Here is a 24,412-nt window from a genome sequence, read left to right on the forward strand (position 1 = left end):
GTTGCTAAAAATGCCTCTAGTTAAGGCAAAGTCCAGGATAACTGATGAGGTTTAATTTAAAATACAGATGCATTCAGAACATAGAACAAGTAACTTAGATTCTCACTCTTGAACAAATTAAATTCAAAGAGGAGGTGCTGAAAATAGTAGTAACTTACTTTCACACAGTAGTGACTTCTATTTGCATTGTAACAGCATTGTCTAACAGATTTCATTTCAGAGCAAATTTTTAGAGGGGACCAAAGCGGGCATTATCGACACCCCATTTTACAGATTTTTGTAAGGCTAAGATTCAAACCAAGGTTCTCTGACTTTTTTTTCTACAACATCTGATATCTCCCTTAGAAAGAGAGAAGAGCTGGTGTTTCAAGCCCTGTGTGAGATGGGGCAATGAGAACCAGGGTAGAAGGAAGACCTCACCTCTTGCACAGCTCAGCCCTGCCTCCACCCTGCTTAAACCAACACTGTCCTGCCCCACCCACCCCAGGCAACTAGCTGGGGTGTGATGCTCAAGTAGAGAGTAACGTTACAGAGCTCACGAGTCAAATCCTATTTTCCCTGATTTTTTAGAAGATAAATGGAATGAAGGGTTTGGTTTCAAATTTTCAAAAGAGGGCTTTGGGTTCAAAACCTGTGAAGGAGGGCAGGTTTTAGAGGCTTCCCTCGAGTTCTGGCCTCTAGCTCTCAGAAACTCAACTTCTTGAGCTTCTGTAAAAAGAAGGCATTTAAACCTTTCTCACAAAGTTTGTGAAGCAAAAACTTGGAAATTTCCTGATTGTTATGTAGATGCCAGGACAAACCCTCCTGTCTGAAGACAATGGGAAATTGTCTTCTTCCCCAGAATACAGAATAAGACTCCCCATCTTGGGTTTGGAGTGAATGGGAGGAACTAAAGCTGGAGATTCTTTAAAAACTCCTGAATAATTACATATAAAAGCTCGTGTATCCTTCTGCCTCTGTAACACAATAACAGGGTGAGCACAGCTTTAGTTGTTAGAGAGCCGAGAGGCACTGCAGAGCCAACAGGAAAGGACTTGGTTTAAGTATGTGATGCTTTAGCTCAACAGATGCCCTGAAGCTGTCCCGGGGCCATCCAGACAAGAGAAGTAGGCAGGCTGCCTGGCTTTTTGGCTCACCTCTCATTCTAACCGGGAGCTAGGGTCTCCAGAAACCCTCCTCCCATTTTCCTGCACCAGTGGAAATGAGATAAAAATGCCCCCCACACCAGTCATTGTTCACTCTTCAACTAAAAAGTCACTTCTTGGACTTCCCTGGTGGCACAGTGGTTAAGAACCCACCTGCCAATGCAGGGGACATGGGTTTTATCCCTGGTCCTGGGAGATCCCACATGCCACGGAGCAACTAAGCCCATGTGCCACAACTACTGAGCCTGTGCTCTAGAGCCCACAAGCCACAACCACTGAGCCTGCGTGCCACAACTACGGAAGCCTGCGAGCCTAGAGCCTGTGCTCTGCAACAAGAGACGCCACTGCAATGAGGAGCCTGCGAGTTGCAACAAAGAGTAGCCCCTGCTCACCACAACTAGAGAAAGCCCTCAAGCAGCAGCAAAGACCCAATGTAGCCAAAAATTAAATAAATTAATTTTTTAAAAGTCCCTTCTTTATTCTGCCCGGATTCCCCTCAACCACCCCAAAGCCCTGCTACCTTGATTTATGCCTCTCTTGAGATATTCATGATGTTCTGCCTTGTATTACAGAAGCTATCTTGGTATGTAAACCTTTTCTAAATTATAATTGTGTCTTTAGACCTATTCTCTAGTCTTGCACTAAACAGATTATATCGTGCTGAGTTGAACAGCTGGGGTGAGGATGGGGTGGTATTGCCCTCACCCCTGCTACTCACCCCCGTTGACCGTCGGTTCTATAAGGAAGAATAAGTTTGCATTACTGCTCTTGGGAGACTGAATTTCCCATCCTAATGTCCACATCGCAGGATGCTGGAAAGATGGCTAAGGGTTCTCTCAGCACCAGCTGAATCAGCATAGCTGAGAAGTGAATCCTTCCCCTGACACAGTTTTACACATGACCTTTTCGTTACCTACTGCCCAAAGATGGCAAAAATAGGGCGTAAGTGTCTGTAAAAAAATCCAGCCACCACTCCCAAGGAACTTAAAGAAAGCAAAGACAGGTAAACACAGATAGCAGAAATGTGTGAAAACAGCATTAAATTAATTAAACAAGGAGGCCATTAGGCTGAAGTGGCTCTAATGCTTTGGCGGCCTTTGTAAGCAAACCAAAACCTAAGCCTGCAGGTTAAGAAATGGAACCCTAAGGACAACCAATCACAAACAGCCCACTAAGCTGCAAGCTAAAGCCAGTGAATAATGTCCTTACCTTCTCTGTCTTTCCCGGCTCCTGTGACAGAGCTCTCCGAACTGTTTCCAGTTTGGCACTGCCTGATTTGAATCAATTTTTGCTCAAATGAACTCTTAAAAACTGGTGTGGGGGGCATTTTTATCTCATTTCCACTTGTTTTATCAACAACAGAAAGAGCTCTGTTTTGAAAACAAAGATGATCAATGGATTTGGGGAGAGTGAACTGGGGAAAACTTTGTAGAGAACCAGATCTTTGAAGCTGTGGTCTCCAGGGTGTGTCTGGGGGGTGGGGTGTGGAGGGGGAGAAGACTGAAACCGCTGTGTCCAGGAGGGACAGGAGGTTACTTTATGTGTCTGAGGGGAATGAGGAGGAGCTTCTAGGTGAGAGGGTGGTGGCAAGGGAAGGTGTGGGAACAAACAGGTAGGGTGGTGCCCGCTGCCAGAGTCTGGGAAGGCAAAGGGCGAGAGAAACCAAGGAGAGCCTCGTCCGATTGTGTCAGGACTGTGGTCCAGGGGATTTACAGATGCTGTACAGCCAGGGCGGCCGTTTCATCAGGACCATAACCAGTGGTCCACAGTCGCTGCTTTGTTCACCTCCTGCTAGCGGGAGGCACCTGTTCATCACACATGGTGTCTTTCATGGGGCAGCACGGATCACACCTCTCACTGTCTGCCATCTCGAAATCCACCAACACTGGAAATTTTACGTGGTGTCATCAGCTGAGTTAGCACCTGTTGAAGTGATCGTTCCCACCAGACTCAAAACTGCAAGCACTTTTAATGAGGCCCTGGATAAAGGAAGACATTTTCTCAGAGCCCTTAAACAAATTCTAGTAAATCCTCCACACCAAATAAATTATTGAAACGGTGATTAGGATTTGGATCTTACCAACAGATCTACTCGGAGGCAAATACGTTGTCATCTGGGGTTTGACCCAATGCCAGAGTTAGTTCAGCCCCCTAAGCTGAGGGCTAAGTGAAAAATGCTTTCCCTTTGCGTGGTTATTTCAACAAGAACTTCAGTGCCAAGTTAGCAGTGGATTGTGTGTCTGAATTTTCTTTGCATTCTAACATTATGTAAATGAAAAATTCAACGAAGTGCAAATTAAGACTATTCTTAATTCTAAAAGGCTGCTATTCTGTGATAATGACGCCATGGAATATTTCACCGTCTGCCAAGCACGGTGTGTGGTTGCCGCTCCCCCATCTGCCTTATTCCCCTCCCAGCAGGGGGGCACCCACTGTGTCCTCATTTTTTTCTACCCACTAAAGTCAGATCTGGCCCTCCTCCCCTCTTCCTCCTCATGATCTAATCTTGCCGAGATCATGCAATCACATAAACGGAACAAGACGTTGACGTGGGAACAGTGTGGCGAGACTAGAAGCCTGAGTTTGGACATTAGGGGGGCAGCTCACCTGGGTATATACCCCAGCTCTGTTGTCCACCCGCTGGCTCATCTCAGGCACCTTCTCAGAGCCTTTCTTCATCTGTAAATGAACTGCCTACCTCTGCAGGTTGAAAGGATTAAGTGAGGTCGTACATGTCAAGGTTTCATGGTACATAAGACTTGTTCACACAATGATACCTACGGTTATTATGGAAAATTCAGATGAGAGATTGTTGCTAAAGCCGTTTGGCCATTCAGTGATTGTTAGATTCCCATTATTCAGGTTTGTCTGTGTCCCATCTACCCAGGATCATGTGGCCATGTAAGCAAGCCCCAGGTCTGGTTCAGCCATACATGCAAGCATTTCTTAGCAAACAAGCACAGAGGCGTTCCTGCAGCCTGTTCCTGGAGGCTCAGGACAGTCCCTGCTCTCACCCTCCACACCCCTGTAGGGAAACACCGGCCTCAGGAAGATGTCACTGTGTTCTGAGGACAGAGAGCCTCCAATCTCCTTGTAACAGGGAAGAGCTAAGTGAGACTCCATGTTGGATCTGTTTCTTTGACTTTAACCTTCGCTCTTCTCTGCTTTTGTTATTATAATCAGACATGATGGCCTGCCTCGGGAACCTTGCCCCTCTGCCTGAATGTGAAACTGAAGTGCCTTTGTTCAGCTCACAGGCAGACAATCTGCCCTGCCCACCTGTGAATGGCTGCAAGAAAGGAGAAATGAACACATGCCCTCACAGAGGCTGGTCATTCCCAGATAGGTCTCTCAAGACTGATGGCCCTCTCACTGTACTTCCTCACAGCCTCTCCCTCTCTGATTCTATGAAAGAAACTGGCATTCAGACCCCAATAATATGGTTTTTCCAGAGACAATAGTCTGCCGTCTTCTCGGTCTGCCAGCTTTCCGAATAAAGTTGTATTCCTTGCCTCAACACGTCGTCTCTGATTCATTGGCCTGTCGTGCAGCGAGCAGAGTGAGCTTGGACTCAGTAACATCCTGGTCAAATCAGGCAACAGAGTTTCCCATTAAGCAGAGGGACAAGAGATCAGATGAATGCCACCTTGTGAGCACAGCTCTGGAGGAGGTGTTGGCCTATTTGCTGGATTCTTTTTTTTTTAAACTCTTGCAGGTTTTTTTTTGTTTGTTTGTTTTTAATTAACTAATTAGCTGCATTGGGTCTTCGTTGCTGCACATGGGCCTTCTCTAGTTGCGGCAAGTGGGGGCTACTCTTCATTGCAGTGCACGGGCTTCTCGTTGCGGTGGCTTCTCTTGTTGCAGAGCATGGGCTCTAGGTGCGCTGGCTTCAGTAGTTGTGGCTCATGGGCTCATTAGCTGTGGCTCTCAAGCTCTAGAGCGCAGACTCAGTAGTTGTGGCCCGCGGGCTTAGTAGCTCCGTGGCATGTGGGATCTTCCCGGACCAGGGATCAAACCCGTGTCCCCTGCATTGGCAGGCAGATTCTTAACCACTGCACCACCAGGGAAGTCCAATGTTTGCTGGATTCTTACAGCTTGTCCACTCAGGCCCATTCCAACAACCATGTTTCTTAAGCAGCATCTGTTTCAGTTTCACCAATGAAAAATTACTCTTGGTATCCCTTATGCTAATTCCTGCATCATCATATTCAGATTGAGGCCATGATGTTGCAGGTTCTGGGTGGAGGGAGCCACCTCTGCAGCATGGATTCCTGGCCAGGGTACTTCATATGCAGACCCCACTTACCGTGCAGATTCCTGACTAGGACGCTTTAAATGCTAACTGTATGCCCCCGGCAGGGATTAAAGGTAATCTATACACTCGTGCATGACACTGTTTATATTAAAGTAGTTAAAAGTCAATTACAGGCAATATAGCAACTATGAATAAACAAAAGCTTCCAGCAGCAACAGAACAGGAGGCAGATGTAAACTATTGTGATTGATAATAAGAAATATATATTTGGTCTTCATCCCATTTCTAACAGCGCTCCTAAAATCCTTGTTCTTAAGTGATAGGCTCAGTAAATGTGTCTTTTGTTATTCGTGACAAGCCCCCTTCAACCACACCAGAGTTTATGTGAATGAGGTGACTTTTGGAAAGCACCTAAGGATGGGGGCTGGTTGCCAGGGGAAACGACCAAGATTAGAGGGTTGGAACTATCAGTCCCACCTCCCCACCCCTGACCTCTGGGGAGGGGAGAGGGGCTGGAGGTTAAATCAACTGTGGATGGCCAGTGATTGAATCAACCATGCCTATGTAATGAAGCCTTCAGAAAAACCCAGAAGGATGGGGTTCAGGCAGCCTCTAAGTTGGGGCACTCATGGAGATGTGGGTGTACCCAAGAGAGGACATGGAAGCCCCATGCCCTTTCCCCATGCACTGCCCTAAGCATCTCTTCCACATGGCTGTTCCTTTTTTTTTTTAAGTCTGTCTGTCTTTCTTTCTTTCTTTCTTAAATATTTATTTATTTATTTGGCTGTGCCAGGTCTTTAGTTGCAGCACACAGGATCTTAAGTTGTGGCATGCAGGAATCTCTTAGTTGTGGCATGCAGGCTTTTAGGTGCAGCATGCAGGATCTAGTTCCCTGACCAGGGATAGAACCCAGGCCCCCTGCATTGGGAGCCCCGAGTCTTAACCGCTGGACCACCAGGGAAGTCCCCACCTGACTGTTCCTGAATTAATATCCTTTTGTAACAAACTGGTAATCCAGTAAGTAAAATGTCTTCCTGAGTTCTGTGAGCCAATTAATCATTTTGATTAATTTATGTAGCAAAGTTGATCAGACTTGAGGAGGGTGTCGTGGGAAGCTCCAATCTTAGCCATTTGGTCAGAGGCGCAGGCGCCAACCTGGATTTGGGGTTGGCATTTGAAGTGGAGGAGGAGGGCATTTTGAACCCTGAACCTAGGGGTCTGGTGTGATGTCCAGATAGATAGTGTCAAACTGAGTTAAGCTGTAAGACACCCAGCTGGTGCCGCAGAATTGCTCAGTGTGTGGAAAACCCGTGCATCTGGTATCAGAAGTGAAGGCGTGTGTGGCCAAGTGTGGAGTGTAAAGTGACACACCCGAGGAGAGTGTTTTTCCTTTGGAACCGTGATTTCTCCTTCAGTGGAAATGCTCATGCCTGCCATTTCTTTAGGAGCCTCCAGCCTGGACAGTGAGATATTCAGTGTCATTTGGGCAGTGCCCTAGGACAGCCATTTGCCCACAGTCGGGGAGTCATGCCCCTGGAGTGGTCAGCTAGTTTCTCATCAGAAAACTCATCTTCCAGAGGCTGCTGTTACAAGCGTTTTGGTTATTCTAGTCTCAATCAATACAAGTGATTTTTTTTTTTTTTTTACTAATCAGCATACAAATGTTAAAAATGGATTTTCGTTAGTGGCTTGTTCATAAGCTTCATGAGTATTAAAATTGACTCTCGGTACTGAATTCGGAAGTATTTAAGACATATGGCTCGTCAAAAACATTTTATAGACACACCCATTCACTGCATGAACAGGTGTTAGAACAGAGCAAGTCCTCCAGCCTCAGAGCTGGCAGAATCTTGTTCTCTGACGCATCCTGTGTGCTTGGTCTGAGGATTCCGGTTGCCTGCTACCAACGTCTAGTAAAGCACATTCAAGTAAAAGTGTGATGAGAATACCTAAAAGAGAGAGAACGCTTAATGTGCCCTCTTACTCATAGATGTGTAAAAAATGCCTGTGTGTGTGGCAGAACCTGCCGTGAGATTTGCTGTCATTAAAATCTGGCAGTGAGGTTATGGGGAGTGTATTTGTTTGCTAAGGCTGCCATAACCAAACACCACAGATGGGGTGGCTAAAACAACAGAAATGTATTTTCTCACAGTTCTGGAGACTGGAAGTCCAAAACCAAGGTGTCAGCAGGTGGGTTTCTTCTGAGGCCTTGCTTGCTGGCTTGTACATGACTGCCTTCTCGCCAGGTCCTCCGATGGTCACCCCTATGTGCACAGCCACCCCTGGAGTCTCTTCTCCTTCTTCTTCTCCTTCTTTTTTTAACTGCGGTATAAATGTTTTACAATGTTGTGTTAGTTTCTACTGTACAGCAAAGTGGAGTTCCCTGTGCTCTACAGCAGGTTCGCATTAGTTATCTATTTTATACACATTAGTGTATATATGTCAATCCCAACCTCCCAGTTCATCCCACATCTCCTTTCCCACCTTCGTGTCCCTGCATTTGTTCTCTACGTCTGTCTCTATTTCTGCCTTGCAAACTGGTTCATCTCCACCATTTTCTTCCTCTTCTTCTAAGAACACCAGTCAGATTGGATTAGGGCTCACCCCAAAGGCCTCAGTTAACTTAATCACCTCTTTAAAGATCTTATCTCCAAATCTGGGCACCTTCCAAGGTATTGAGGGTTAGGATTTCAACATGCAAATTTGTGGGTGGACACAATTCAGCCTGTAACAACCTGTAAATAATCTGTAACTGCTCTAACTCTGCAGCTTCCCTTATCCATCAAAAAGAACTGATGACTTGGCCTAGCTAAGCTGATCAAGGCCAGTTTTCACATGTGGCTCTAGAGTGGCCCTGTTGGGAAACTAGGCTGAGGCTGGAGGTGGCAGGTCCAAGGTTCTCAAGATCTGTGCATAAGTTGTGACAAAACTTCAGCTGCCTGTCACAGAGTCCCATAATGATGGTGACTCACACAAGACTGTGTATGCCTCTCTTTTAAACTGGTGTCTCAGCCTCGCTCTGCGAAACTGCTTCTGTCTCATTGCTCTGCCGTCCCTGGGTACTTCCTTTGTCTTCATGATCCACGATGGCTCCCAGGCACATCCTCCTTCCAGACAGTGGGGAGGAGAAAGGGCACAAACCCAAAGTGCACACATCGCTTCTGCTCTTGGCCAGAACAGTCATACGGCCACACCCACTTGCAAGGGATGCCGGGAGGTAGAGGCGCTATTCTGAGCATCCCTGTGCCCACTTACAAATCAGGGGTTCTGTTCCCAAGGGGAACAACCAACAGTCATTTCCAAAATTAGAGAGTAGTGATGGAAAGAACACAGTTGAGAATCAGCAGGCAAGCTCCAGTACTGCTGCTCTTGTTCTAAAAACATAGAAATATTTGCATATTTATTGGCAAATAGTCACTGCTCTAGCCCCTGAGCACCACCCCCCAGCCCCTTACCATCCCAGTCACTCTCTCCCTCCCCCAGGACACCATGGACTTCCACTAGGACCCAGCAACTAAAAGATCAATCAGTGTCTGCCCCTCAGGGGCCTCCCAGACCCTGATCCCGCCCAATGGCTTGTACCCAGTCTGATTGGTCCATGCCCTTGTCTTACTGATTTTTAAATATTTCCAATATAACTTGTGGGAGCAATGTCTAGACACTATCTTTCACGAAAAAGTTGAAGAACTAGCGATATGTAACCTAAAACAAAGGAGATTTGGCAGAAGAATAGCTCAGTCATCATCTTTAAACATTTATAATAATAATCACTATCTTTACATTTTCCTTTAAGTGCCTGTTATGTGCCAAGACCTGAACTGGGCTCAGTGCTTTACGTGTACTCTTTCAAATTCTCAAAGCAATCCGGTATAGTGGGAATTATTTTTATTTCATTAACAAAGGCACTGAAGATCAGAGATGCTGAGTTGCTTGCAGAAAACATACAACCAAAATTAAGATTCAAACTCCTGGACTCTGGCTCCAAAGGGGAAGCTTTCTCTCCAGCGCCATGCTGCTTTCTCTGTGAAAGAGGAAGTGGCTGTATTCACATTACTTTATAGAGCAGAACTAAGACATTACAGGAGAGCCAGGAAAGATAAGTTCAAATCAAAAAAGAACTTCTAACAATCAAGTTATTAAAAAATAAAATATATTGGTGAATTGACAGTAAGTTTTACATAGAATGTAAAGGACCTAGAATAATCAAAGCGATCCTGAAAAAGAACAAATTTGAAGGACTTACACTACATGATTTTGACACTTGCTGTAAAGCTATAGTAATTAAGAAAGTGTGGTATTGGCACAGATACATGAACAGATAGATGGGAAAAAACAGAGAGTCTAGAAACAGAATCATAGACTGAGAGTCAAATGATTTCTGACAAAGGCAATTCAGTGGGGGAAAATCATTTTTAAGTCATACTTGAATAATTTGATAGTTATATGAAATCAATGAACCTCAACTCCTACTTCACATCATATACAAAAATTCATTTGAGATGGCTCATAAACCTAAACATAAAAACTAAACTATAAACCTTCTAGAAGAAAATATGGGCAAATACATATGCAAACACTGGGGTGGGCAAAGATTTCTTAGGCCACATAAAAATATAAAAATAAAAGAAAAAAATTGACTCAACATACTTTATTAAAATTAAAATTTCTAATTATCAAAAAGCATTGTATTTTACACATGGTAGTGTATATATGTCAATCCTAATCTTCCAATTTGTCCTACCCTCCCCTTCCCCTGTGTCCATATGTCTGCTCTCTACATCTGTGTCTCTGTTCCTGCCCTGCAAATACATTCACGTGTACCATTTTTCTAGATTCCACATATATGCATTAATATATTGTATGATATTTGTTTTTCTCTTTCTGACTTACTTTGCTCTGTATAAAAGACTCTAGGTCCACCCAAATCTCTACAAATGACCCTATTTGTTTCCTTTTTATGGCTGAGTAATATTCCATCGCATATATGTACCACATCCTCTTTACCCATTCATCTGTCTATGGACATTTAGGTTGCCAAGAGGGAGCAGATATATGTATACATATAGCTGATTCACTTCATTGTACAGCAGAGATTAACACAACATTGTAAAGCAACTATACTCCAATTTTAAAAAAATGAATAGGCAGGCTACAGACTGGGAGAAATATATGTCTCTGACAAAGGACTCATAAACATAATATACAAAGAACTCCCATAAATTAATAATAAAAAGAATATTTTTAGTGATTTCTTTTTTTTTTTAATATAAATTTATTTATTTATCTTTGTCTGCTTTGGGTCTTTGTTGCTGCTCGCTGGCTTCCTCTAGTTGCCACTAGCAGGGGCTACTCTTCGTTGCAGTGCGCGGGCTTTTCATTGCAGTGGTGTCTCTTGTTGTTGAGCACAGGCTCTAGGCATGCAGGCTTCAGTAGTTGGGGCTTGAGGGCTCTAGAGCACAGGCTCAGTAGTTGTGGCACACGGGCTTAGTCGCTCTGCGGCATGTGGGATCTTCCTGGAACAGGGATTGAACCTGTGTCCCCTGTGTTGGTAGGCGGATTCTTAACCACTGCACCACCAGGGAAGTCCCCAGACAATATTTTTAAATGGGCAAAGAACTTGGGCAAATGCTTCACAAAAGAGAATGTATGTGTGGCCATAAGCACATAAAAAATGCTCAGCATCATTGGTCAACAGGGAAATCCAAGTTAAAACCACAATGGGATATCACTACACACCCACTGGAGGGGTTAAAATTTTTAAATTTTAACAATATCAAATGTTGGAGAGGCTGTGAAGCAACAGAATCTTTATTTTTTTTTACAGATCCTGGCTCAGGTTTGTTTGTACAAATAGCACAGAAAGACACCAGCCCCATGTAGACAGCAGCCCAGGGGTTACAGCAGTCCTTCCGTCCTAACATTGGCAGATAAAAGTCTCTACTCCAGAGCCTTTGTGGGGGCCTGGGCACCTTTGGGAGCCTCAGCTTGAGCCAGAGCTGGAGCCGTAGCAGCACCTGCAGCCTTGGCCTTGGTTTGAGCCTTGGCCTGGGACTTCGGCCAGCAGAGCCCGAGACCCTTGGCAATGCGGGCACGAGCACGTTTCCCGAGCTTGGGGTGAGCAATGTGAGCAAGTTGACTGAGCTTGCAGCTGCCTCTGGCTGGGATCTTGGGCTTGACCGCCTTGGGCTTTGTGAGAGCCTTGATAGCCTCAGCACGTGCGCTTATGACCTTGGCATTGTTGGCCTGCATCTTCTTCAGGCCCTTCTTGTTGCACTTCTTGGTAAAGCATGTGTTCCTCAGGAACTTGGGGTCCACCCCTTTAAGAGATTCTTATCATCGTGATCAGGGTTTCTTGATGCCGTTTCTGTGCCATTTTCTGGACTGGTTGTGCTGGTGTGGTTCTTGGACTTGGCCATGTCTGCATCAGGGCCCGCAGATTGCAACTGAATCTTTTATACATTGATGGTGAAAGGGTAAAATGGTACAGCCACTTTGGAAAACTGGCATTTTCTTATAAACATTCACCTCTCTTGTGATACAGGAATTCCAAAAGAAGTGAAATCATGTCTTCTAAAAAATTGTGTAAGAATGTTAATTGTGGCTTTGTGTCTAATAGCCAGACCTTGGAAACAATGCACATGTTCATGAGCAGGAGAGCGGATAGACACATTGAGGTATATTCGTACAGTGGGACACTGTCCAGCAATAAAAAGGAATAGCTTACTTATACATACAGCAATATAGAAGAATCTCGAAAATATTACGTTATTGGAAAAAAAGCCAGACACGAAAGAGTACATACACTGAATGACTCCACTTACACGAAGTCCAGAAACAGGCAAAACTGATCTCTGGGAATGGGAATCAGAAGTGTGATTACCGAGACTTCCCTGCTGGTCCAGTGCTTAGGACTCCATGCTTCCACTGCAAGGCGGTGTGCGGGTTCAATTCCTGGTCAGGGAAATAAGATCCTGCATGCTGAAGAGCGTGGCCAAAAAATTAAATGAATGAATGAATAGTTAAAAAAAAAAGAACTGTGATTACCTGTGGGAGGGTGGAGGGAGGGTGGTTAACTGGAGAGGATCATGGGGAAATTTTCTGTGTGATGGCAATTTTCTACCTTGTGATTAAGCCATTGGATTCACAGGTATATTTGTCCAAACTCATCAAATTGTACACGTTAGGTCTGTGCATTTTACTGTATGTAATTATACTTCAATTTAAAATGAATTTAAATAAATGAAAGGATGAAATGAGTTGCCTCTCCAGCATTATGCTCCTCGACATTGCAAGTATTCAAACTAGACTAAATGCTTGTCAGAGATACTGTGGAGGGTTCAGATTAAGTCATTTAACAAAAAATAAACCCAGATATTTAAGACCTTGGTATACATGATACTGTACTAATCACATATTTTGGAAAGGCAGTACCTGTGTTCCTCTTCTATTTTTGAGCAGTCAACATAGATAAGGAAGTTTATGTTGCTAAAAACTTCAAAGCATTTAAAAATGTTTTTGTTTCTTTTTCTTCTCTGAAACTCTTCCCCTATCTGGTCTTACTTTACTTCCCTCCTGACACACAAGCCCTTAGCCATTCTATGTTCCTATATCTTAGAACCTGTCATCTTTGCACATTTCCTCTGTTAAACATCCTCCCCACCCCCATTTCTCATCAACTTCTGCCTCTCCTTGAAGATTTTATGCAGAAGTCACCGCACCAGTAAGACTTCCCCCGTAAACACCACTCCTCACAGTTTGACTTCTGTGCCCATCCTAGGCTTCCCTATAGTGTAGCATTTACCCCAGGTAAAATGAAGCCAAGGTTCCTGCCAGCTCAAAGACTCTAGCTTTTTGAACAAGTTATTCTAGACTGGAATGAAGAGAAACAGTCAAGCCACCAGCAGTAGCATCTTCATGAGGTTCTATCCGAGGTAGATGAATGAAAAAAATAGGGCCTGGGGACAGTTTTCTATGGGAACTGCATCACTTAAAGTTAGATCGGAAACTACAATCTCCACTGACTGCTAAGAGCAGGCTGGAGACTTGCAGCTTTGGGGCTGGATGTGAAGGAACTAAGCTCCGTGCTTGCACAAGAATGGGTCTGCATGGGTGCCATGAGCACGGGAGGTGAGAGAAAAGGATGAATGAAACTCAAGACTAAATGTAGAAGCTAATATTTATGGAGTACTTTCTCTGCTGCCAGATTCTATGCTGAACACTTTGTGTCCATTAATCTTACTTAATCCTCATTATAACTCTCTGCGGAGAGGTTAAGTAGTGTGCCCGAGATTTCACAGCTAGTAAGTGGTAGAACTGGGTCTCATTCCTGGCTCTGTTTGACTCCAGAGTCCATGCTCTTAACCATCAGGCTCTCTTGTGTCCTGGGAAAAGAACTGCCAAAATCATTTTGCCCTGTCTCTTGGTTCCTGGTACCTCAACCAGCCCACAGTGACAATCACCTTTCCTATTATTTTTAGGTTATCTGGGAAGAGGAGTCTACAGTATTCTTCAACAACCTGTTTCAGCATCTCTCACGTCTCCAGCCAGGGAGCCCTTCTTTTATGTAATCTGAGTCTCCCCTACTCTTGTTGCATCATAAGTAAATGAGCTGAAGTTTCTGTTACACTTATAATTTTAACGGAAGTAGGAGGATGCAGAAACTGTTGCAGTGAGAACTTTAAATATTCTTTATTCTCTTCTCTTTTTGTCAGGTTTCTATAGCAGGGTAGTCTAGAGCCATAAAAAAGGAGGCTGGTGAGGGCACATGATAAGATAAAAGAGACGGAGAAATGGATTTATTCTCATTAATGTGGAAGCACCGTAGACCATAGAGTAGACTGTAAAGTGAAGCGATGGTCTTAACCCAGGGAAAGGCAGGAACTAAGCTAGTAGGCATGGGAACCAGGAGCAGGAAACTGTAGCAATGTTATGCTGACATTTTGCAATAGTCTTCCCACATTGGTCACTTGCTCTAAATAAGCAAAAACCATGTCAAATATACTCAGCCCTTACTAGGAACTCATTTCTCCATCCTCTCCTCTTCCTTCTCTTGAGCACACATGACTGTATTACACGGAAATCTTTGCTTTCAAAAAAGTGCTAAGAGTACCCAGAATTCGGGTCTTCCTTGCTCAAGAGCCTAACCTCAATTCTCAGAGCTGAAACCTGAGATGTCTCAGGACACTGAGCCAGGGGTGGGACGTTTTAAAGCTATGATCCAAAAACTAGTAAGGGGCAGAGCACATATTGAGAACATCGCTAACTTAGCAACAGATATTTGGTTAGTTTTCTCTTTTAATCTCTTCCCATTTTCTTCACCCCATTGTGAGAAATGAGACTCGGGACAAGTACAGCTGACCCTTGAACAACACTGAGGTTTGGGGGGCCCATCCTCTGAGCAGCTGAAAATCCTCCTATGACTTGGAGTCAACTCTCCACACCCATGGGCCCTCCGTAGCCCATGTTTTGCGTCTGCTGATTCAACCAATGGCAATAGTATTTGCTCTTGAAAAAAATCTGCCTTTAAGTAGACCGGCGCTGTTCAAACCCATGTTGTTCTAGGGTCCAGTGTACATTTTTATAGAGACCAGAACAGAGAGGAAGAACCAATGCATTGAGTATTATCCAGGAAAGCAAAGCTGAGCCAAGCATTAGAATGGGGCATCCTGGTGGGGGTGAGCCATATGAAATCAGGTACCATTAAAGGAAAAAAGGATGAGCTATTCATGTGTAACACTTGCCTTGAGTGGTTTCTAAGTAAGGATCAAGAAAGGAAGCTGAGCTGGGCTAACATGTTGACACTTTCCCTCAACCGTTGGCTTGAATAAATACACCACCTCCAGCATCTCCTCTAGTTGCCTGTGCAGCAACCACATGTGCTTTGCACAAGTCTGGAAACAGGAGCCAGGTTTTCTGGCTGTTGCTTAAGTTTGTAACCTTTCCAAGCTTACCTCAGGGCAGATATCTGTTGAGCAGACGCGATTGTGAAATTTCCCTAGGAAGCCTTTGGCAAGAACAACAAACGGGGCCACCCCAGAGGTCAGATCAAAGTTGTAAAAACACTGAGCTGGCATTTGAGCTCATTGGAGGGACCTTCAGTGCTCTACACCTCATTGTGCCAACTGGTTAGGAAGGACATGAAGGGGACCAAGGCTGGGGGCTGGTCCAACTTGGGTCAGAGGCCTTTTTGAATTTAAATGATAGAGAGAGGGATTGAGAGAAGATTATAGTAGTCAGACGACCAATTACTTAGGCTGGTACAAGGATCCACACTGGATGGAGATTCTTTACATCCAGAAGCTGGTTCTTAATTTGGCATGTTCAGAAATTCATTTTTATCAAAGCACATGCACTGATTTGGGCCATTATCAATTTCCTGGATATGGTTCATTGACCTTTAAGTCAGTCTCCATCCTTACTCACCCTGCTCTACTCCCAGAGGCTGGCAGTGTGGATCACATCAACAGAAACCCTGACCCGGGCTTCCCTGGAGGCACAGTGGTTAAGAATCTGCCTGTCAATGCAGGGGACACGGGTTCAAGTCCTGGGCCAGGAAGATCCCACATGCCGCAGAGCAACTAAGCCCATGCACCACAACTATTGAGCCCACTTGCCGCAACTACTGAAGCACACGTGCCTAGAGCCTGTGCTCCGCAACAAGAGAAGCCACTGCAATAAGAAGCCTGCACACTGCAATGAAGAGTAGCTCCCACTCTCCGCAGCTAGAGGAAGCCAGTGTGCAGCAGCGAAGACCCAATGCAGCCAATAAATTAACAGATAATAATAAAATAATTTTTTAAAAAAACAAAAACCCAACCGTGACCCTCTGGCTCTCAGTTGTCTTTGGCCAATCGGAAGCACTGGCAGCAGAGCATAGTGTGGCAAAGAAAGGCAGTCGGTGTAGTTATTCCCCCAGTTCCCTACCCTCCAGGGAGCTGTGGATCAGACTCATCCCAGTTCCTGTTAGACAGCTCTCTTCCATACAAGTCTAGGGAACCTGAGAGTTTCCCCACGGTTATTAGCCCAGAATACTGCACTATTCCTGCAAATTTTCCACCCACTTTGTAAATCATAGCTTTATTAAAGTCTCTTTAAAATATCAAATTACATGTGTCATCTCAGAACACTTCTGATGTTCAATCAACCTGATATTTAATCAACATCTGTCAAACTGACAGCATGGAAACGAAGATCAGAAGAACTGCCCCCAAGGTAAGTTTATATACCGACTACTACTACGATTTTATCCTCTAACCTTCTGAGTTTGGATTGTTGCAAAGAGAACTTTCAAAAGCTCTTCATTTTATCCTGTTTACTATGCCTCCAATTTGAATAAGCTGCCTTCAGATAATAATCTTGTTAAATGTGTATTAATGTTAAATATGCTTGCTTTTTAAACTCCATTACATGAGAATATGAAAATAAGACCATATGAAAACAGTAAAATATTAAGAGTAACTGAGTATTAATAGGAATAGTACAGTAATTTAGAACACAGCCTTTAAAGTTAGATATTCAAGGCTACCACCTATCAGCTGTGTGGCTTTTGGAAAGTTACTTAACCTCTCTGTTTTTTTTCATCCACAAAATAGTCATAAAAATTGTACCTATTTCTTATGATTGTTGTAAAGGTTAAATGAAATAATGTGTATAAGGTGTGAGTACAGTGAGATCTTAAAAATGCTAGTGATTATAATTATTACCATTAGTAAAATGTTGTTAAAATAATGACATGCTAACCTTAAAGTAAATGGTCTCAACAGGTTGTTTTGAAGGTTAAATGAATGAATATTTTTAAAGTACTTAGAACAGTACCCAGCACATAGCTTAGAGCTATATGGTGTTAATTAATACATAAATACTATTTAAGTACAAATACCTAGGTATAATTTGATTTCTTTCTCTCTGCCTTTTAATTATTCTCAGTCTTTTCTCAAACTACTTTTGGATTTCCCTCCAGGCATAAATAGAAAAGAACCTTTTAACTTCATCCTGACATTTTTCTTGGAGTCAGAAACCTTCCTGAGCTCATGCATGGTTGTTTCAAGTTCTGATTTTTTTTTTTTTTTTTTTTTTTTTTTTTTGCTATACCACGCGTTTGTGGTATTTCAGTTCCCCAACCAGGGATTAAACCCGGGCCACATCAGTGAAAGCCCAGAATCCTAACCACTAGGCCACCAGGGAACTCCCCAAGTTCTGATTTTTAAGCATCAAGTCAGCATAGGGTCAAAAGTGATTTTACACAAGTTTTCTTGAATATTTTATTCCTCACACTCCTGAAGGAGACCTTAGGTAATCTTTTTGCCGCAGTAATAAAGAAATTGACATTTTTCTTCTCAGTCCAGCCTCTCACCTTCACCTGCCCCAGAAACAGAACACATGGTCTAGAAGGAGTGGTCTCGGCCAAGAGCTGTTTAATGTCTGCTTATTCTGGGATTTTGGTCCATTAAATTAAGAAGTAACTCAGGACAGTAAAGGAATAAATGCTTTCTTAATAAAATGAGGCCAGGATTATTGCTCTCACAGTGTCAAATTTATGATAATAGGGGAATATGAATTTCTTCGTTAGACCAGATAAAGATTTTTATCCTTAATTAGTTCTTGAATTCATGACTTGTGTTTGGTTACAGATGCTCCAGGGGAAGGCACTCATAGCCCAGTGTGGAATATTGCTCTCCTGCTTCTACCCCTCATCCTCAAGACTGATGCTAAGGGGGAAGCCAGGGAACCCTAAGTCCAGAACCTTCCCTCCTTGCTACAGAGCAGCGCTGCTGAGTGTGCAAGCGAAACCACCCACAGTTATAAAGACTGAGGATGTGAAATTTACTATATATGAGAAAAAGGCTTAGGGGAGTTGAAATTTAACTACTTCTCTTGGGAAGGTAGTGGAATCCAGGAGAAAAGGGGATTGGGTGGGGAAGGAGGAGGAGAAAAGCATCAAATGGGCAAGACTAATAAAAATGAGAGAGAAAGAGAGAGAAAGGAAATGAGGTTCAAGGGAATATCCACGAGGGACACCGTCTGAAAGCTTAAGCACTAAGGTCCTACTCTTTGTAGAGAGTTGCTACAGACTGAATGTGTATCCCAGTTCATATATTGAACCCTAATCCCCAGTGTGATGGTGTTAGGAGATGAGGGCTTTAGGAGGTGATTACATCATGAAGGCGGAACTCTTGTAAGAGATTAGTGCCTTTATAAGAGGCCTCAGAGAGCTCTCTTGTCGTTTTCACGACGTGAGGGCACATCTGAAAGACAGCATCTGGGAGCCAGGGAGCTCTCACCAGACACTGAATCTGCTGGGGCCTTGACCTTGGACTTCCCAGCCTCCAGGACTGTGAGAAATAACGTTTGCTGTTTATAAGCCATTCAGTCTATGGGATTCTATTATAATTGCTTGATCAGACTGAGACAATAGCACACAGAAGCAAATTAGAATAAGCGCAATACTTGATCTCTTGCTGTCCCTTGCCCCTGGATATAAGCTTGTGGGATCCTAGTTCCCCGACCAGCGACTGAACCTGTACCCCTTGCAGCGGAAGCGTGGAGTCCTAACCACTGGACCACCAGGGAAGTCCCCTGTATTGGCTTCTTGTAAAGCTCTGTGTTCTCCTCCTCTACTCACCCCTGCTACCACATTTCTGGTCACCGAAAGTAGGGGTGGTTTTCCCACACCAAGCAATTCTGCAAGACCAGCTGAGTGTCCTACAATTCAATTTAATTTTGAACTATCTACCTGGAGATAACATCAGATCCCACAGGTTGAGGACTGATCTCACAAGACCGCCCCCATCCCTTCAGATGCCCTTGCAAATCCAGGTTGTTATCAGTGTTTCTGACCAACGGGCTATAAATGGGAGGTTCTCATGACCACCCCCTCTGGTTTGTTTAATTTGTTGGAGCAGCTCACAGAACTCAGAAAAACAGTTTACTTGCTAATTATCAGTTAATTACAAAGGATGTTGAAGGATACAAAGAAACACCCAGATGAAGAGATATATAGGGCAATGTCTGGAAGGGTATGAGCACTGGAGCTTCGTCCCCATGGAGTTTGGGGTACACCACCCTCTGGTGACACTGATTAGTTCTTCCCTAACCCAGGAGCTCTCCAAACCTCATCCTTTTGGGGGTTTATGGAGGCTTCATTACATAGGCATGATTGATTAAATCATTCGTTGTTGGTAATTAATTCACTCTCCAGCCCCCTCCCCTCCCAAGAGGTCAGGGGGTTGGGGCTAAAAGCTACAACCATCTAATCACATGATTGGCTCCTCCCCCCCATCCTTAGGGACTTTCCAAAATCACCTCATTAACATAAACTTAGGCATGGTTGAAAGGAGTTTCTTATGAATAACAAAATACACCTTTCTCTCTCCTATCATTTAGGAAATTCCAAGGATTTTAGAAGTTCTGTGCCAGAAAATGAAATGAAGGCCAAATACACCTTATTATAAATCATGATGCTACACTTCTATAACCACAAAGTCCAAGAGGTGATCTAAGTTCGGGTCCAGCTGGACCCAGGGGTTCAAATTACAACATAAGGACTATGGTTTTTTCACTACCCCTTAGTTCTACAGGCAGCTAGTTCTGTTGGGTCCAGGCAAATTTTCTCCAGGTGACAGCGAAGATGATCGCAGTTTGTTTCTGGCTTATATCATCCATATATGTAAAAAGAAAAGAGAGAACCTTCTCTCTCTAGCATAATATTCGGTCTATGTCAGTTCCTGAACAGGACTCTGATGAGGTGATATGCTCATCTTTCTCTATCTAGGAGGATGGGGTTTTCTGATTGTTTAGCTGGAGACATGTACCCACAATAATCACATAGTGTGATTTCTTTTTTTTTCTTTTAAATTTTTTAAAATTTATTTTTGGCTGCATTGGGTCTTCGTTGCTGCACTCGGGCTTTCTTTAAGTGTGGTCAGTGGGGGCTACTCTTCGTTGTGGTGCGCAGTCTTCTCATTGTGGTGGCTTTTCTTGTTGCAGAGCATGGGTTCTAGGCGCTCGGACTTCAGTAGTTGCAGCATGCGGGCTCAGTAGTTGTGGCGCACGGGCTGAGTTGCTCTGCAGCATGTGGGATCTTCCCCAACCAGGGCTTGAACCCGTGTCCCCCGCATTGGCAGGCGGATTCTTAACCACTGTGCCACCAGGCAAGTCCCACATAGTGTGATTTCTATGGGCATTTCTCAGAAGGAAGGCTTGGAGGACAGCTATCCACTATAGCCCCTAACTCCATTTGGCTTGAACGTTTTTCTAAACTCTCCAATCTAAAACTGTTTTCACACCCATGGTGTTTGGTGTGTGTTCAGTTTGGAAAAGAAGGAGCACTGCAGGTTTGATGCCATCGAGGACGGGTCAGAGGCCATCTTCTCTGCCCAGTCACCTTTAGAACTCTTTATACATCCTGGTGGAACACTGGTTGATGATGATCACCTAGTGATTACAACCTAGATTTTACAACTAGAAGGGTCACCCTGCTGCACCACCTCCTCAACTAACCCTCCCACCTCCCCAGATAGTAACGAGAGACACACCTGTGAGACAGAAAAAGAAAGTGTCTTGGCACAGACTGGTCATGAACAACAGCTGTATTTATTCCTTCCTACTCTCAGTTCCTTAATCTGCGTTTTCTTTCCATTGGGGTAAAGCCAAAAAGACAATGAAAAGAGACCATGGCCATATTGTTCATCATTCTTCTTTGACAAATTCATGATTCTCCCTTATTTTTCAATGAGGGTGTTTTCTGACAGTTGGCTTTTATAATTCATCTATTAGATAGATTCAATGTAATGACCAATTTTTAAAAATAACTTTGGCGGGCTCCCTGGAGTTTCAGCCATTTAAACAAAACATAATAGAATTTTCCAAAGAAATCAAATTTGATTTTCCATCAAATCAAATGTGATGCCTTCATACAGCTTCTCACATGCAAACAGTCCGTCTGGAAAGCTAGAACCAATAAATTTATGAATGAGATTCTCATCCTTCTGTTCTCAGAATCCCTCCCCCCATTATATTATTACTCTTTCAAAACCCTAACATGAAATTATTCCCTCCAGGAAGTCTTCCTTGATTAATCACTGCCAGATTTAATTACATGTTTGTCATCATATAAATAATAATTGTGGGTACAGTTCCAATCAGGTTCACCTTCTCTGGTTTGTATATGGATTCAAAATTTCACTAGGGGAAGGGGAAGCTGGGACAAAGTGAGAGAGTAGCATTGACATATATACACTACCAAATGTAAAATAGATAGCCAGTGGGAAGCTGCTGCAAAGCACAGGGAGATCAGCTCAGTGTTTGGTGATGACCTAGAGGGGTGGGATAGGGAGGGTGAGAGTGAGGCTCAAGAGGGAGGGGTTATGGGGAAATATGTATACATACAGCTGATTCACTTTGTTGTACAACAGAAACTAACACAACATTGTAAAACAATTATACTCCAATAAAGAGGTATAACAAAGGGAATATTGCAATAAAGTGAGTCACAAGGAAAAAAATTTCATGAGTCTTGGGGTATGAGTGTACCTCCTGCTCTCCTAAGTGATGACTCTTGGGCAGGGATCTTCTCTTCTGTGTCTGTATAACCATCCCTTGCAAAGACAAAGGAGGAACTTATTTATTGATGTAGTGAAAGGTCTTGGGCTCTGCAAATCACAGAGGTGAAATTCCAGCTCTCTATTTGGAGGAGGAAGGATCAATATTTGAAAGCTTAATTTTCTTACATGAAAATGTGATAATAAATCCTTGAGGGTTTGTGTGAAAATTAAGTCAGATATGTGTTCAAAAGCACTTAAGGATGCTTGTAGATCCTTCAAAAAGTATTTGTTTCCTTAGCAAGAGGATTATAGAAGCTACTGAACCTATGAAATATCTTTCTCCTTTGTTGGTGACATTTGAAATTTACTTCCAGAAGACAAAACCTTCTATGCCAGATTAGAAATAAGATTAAGGGAATTCCAGTGGTTAGGACTCTGAGCTTTCACTGCCGAGGGCGCAGTTTCAATCCCTGGTCAGGGAACTAAGATCCCACAAACTGTGTGGGGCGGCCAAAAAAAAAAGAAAAGAAAAGAAAGAAGATTGAAATTGCAAATAATCTTGGGGTCAAGAAATAATCAAGTCAAATATATTCACTCTGCCAGGTCTGATAAATATATGGCCATGCACCCCATCACTGCTCCTTCCCTAACCAATGAAGAATACTGTTCGTTGGTCGAGGCAGAGAATCCCATTCAGCCTGTGATACATCTGAGAATTCTCAACACAGGACTCTAGGCAGACACTGGCAATCAACTGGAGTTTGTCCACTCATGCTAACATACACCAAGGACACCTGGCAACTTTCAGAAGGGCAGAATTTGATTAGAGGATTAGGGGACCATTAGAGGAAGAGAGGGAGGGGACACTCATTGCTGGATGTAGAGGTGAGAATGGCTGCAGGAGAGGAAAAAAAGTGCACGTTCTCTGGCCTGATATATTTTCTAAGATGTTACTGTTACCTACAGAGCTATTTTTCAGGGTCCAATTGAAAGAATTGTCCCATGGACAACTAAATAAAATTACTGCTAATTATGAGGTGTTTGGCAGGGTGGTATGGTAGAAAATAGCGTGAGGAGTCCTGCTGCAGACAGACTGGTCTGTGGAGGCCCCCCTACGGTGACATTCAGGCTGAGATGTAAACCATGGTCTTTGGGAACCAGTCATACACAAAGGAGCAGGAAGAAGCAAGTGGGAAAGTTTCAGACCAGAATCAACTTGGGCTCCTCAAAAATCTGAAAACCAGAAGGTCTGGAGCAAAGAGAGCAAAGGAAGCGTGATAAAGGGTGAGTATAAAAGGGAGCAGGCTGGATCAAGCAGAATTCTGGGGCCTAAAATAGGAAGTTTGGATAGACACTGAAGGGCTTTTAGGGGAGTTCTATGATCATAGGTAGATTAAAAAAGCCCTGTCTGGTTACCATGTATGAACTGGGTGGGAAGCAGGGATGGGTCAAGAGATGAAGAGAAGAGATAGGTTAGGAGACTAGGTGAAAGAGGATCATGGTTTGGTTTGGAGAAGGGGACAGTGATACATGCCCAAGAGGCTGCTACCCTAGGACTTGCTGATGCACTGAGAAAGGGGATCGGGAGAAAGGAGGAATCATAGGTGAGTCTCCATTCTTGATGATGGTGGCCCTTTACCCAGGTGAGGGCTCATAGGAGGAGGGATTGGGGGGTGGGGGGGTTGACTTTCTTGCAGAACAAGCCGTGTATCATTCAGTAGCCACTTACTCTTGTCCAGTGGGAATTCTGGGCATGAAATCGAGGGGAAAAAAGAGAACAAGAGGGAATGTGTGCTCTTATTAGGGTCATTCTTTCATTCAACAGATATGTGTCATGTGCCAGACCCTCTTCTAGGTCTGGGGATTGCCAGAGTTCTCAGCCTCATGGACGTTCTATTCTACTAGGGGTGTGTGTGTGGCGGGGTGGGGTGGGGGGAGGTGTGTGGGTGTGTGTGCACAGAAAGTATGCAATATACCAAGTGGTGATGAGTGCTATGAGGAAAATGAAACAATGTAAGAGATAAAAAATTAAGTGTATGTGTGTGTAAGGGGGGTGGTTTTCTGTTTTATATATGGTGGTTGGCAACGCCTCTATGATAAGGTGATATTTGATTAGAAAGCTGAAGGAGATGGCAAAGCAAGTTACATGGCTCTCTGGGGGCATTTCAGCCAAAGGAAGAGTAAATGCAAAGGCCCACCTTGCTGTGGCCCAGGAGCTGCAAAGGAGGCCTGAGTGACTGCAGTAGAATGATGGAGGGAGAGTGCAGTGAGAGAGGAGGCCGGAGAGGTAGTGGGGGCAGGTCTTACATGACCTGCCATGGCCACTTTAAGAAATTTGGACTTGACTGTGAGTCAGATGAGGAGCCATTGCAGCATTTCTACCTTTACTGAGGACATGCTAAAAACTCCCATTTTCAGTTCTTATTCTTATTAAATGAGGGAATAATTTTTATATCTGGCCAGTTTGTGGT

General features: G+C 43.8%; 1 pseudogene; it reads right to left on the reverse strand.

Annotated features, from left to right (window-relative positions):
- Window positions 1–11,337: 11,337 nt before the first annotated feature.
- LOC130861663 (60S ribosomal protein L29-like) lies at window positions 11,338–11,816 on the reverse strand (annotated as a pseudogene).
- Window positions 11,817–24,412: the final 12,596 nt, after the last annotated feature.

The sequence above is a fragment of the Hippopotamus amphibius genome, chromosome 9 (assembly GCF_030028045.1).
Source record: "Hippopotamus amphibius kiboko isolate mHipAmp2 chromosome 9, mHipAmp2.hap2, whole genome shotgun sequence".
NCBI lineage: Eukaryota > Metazoa > Chordata > Mammalia > Artiodactyla > Hippopotamidae > Hippopotamus > Hippopotamus amphibius.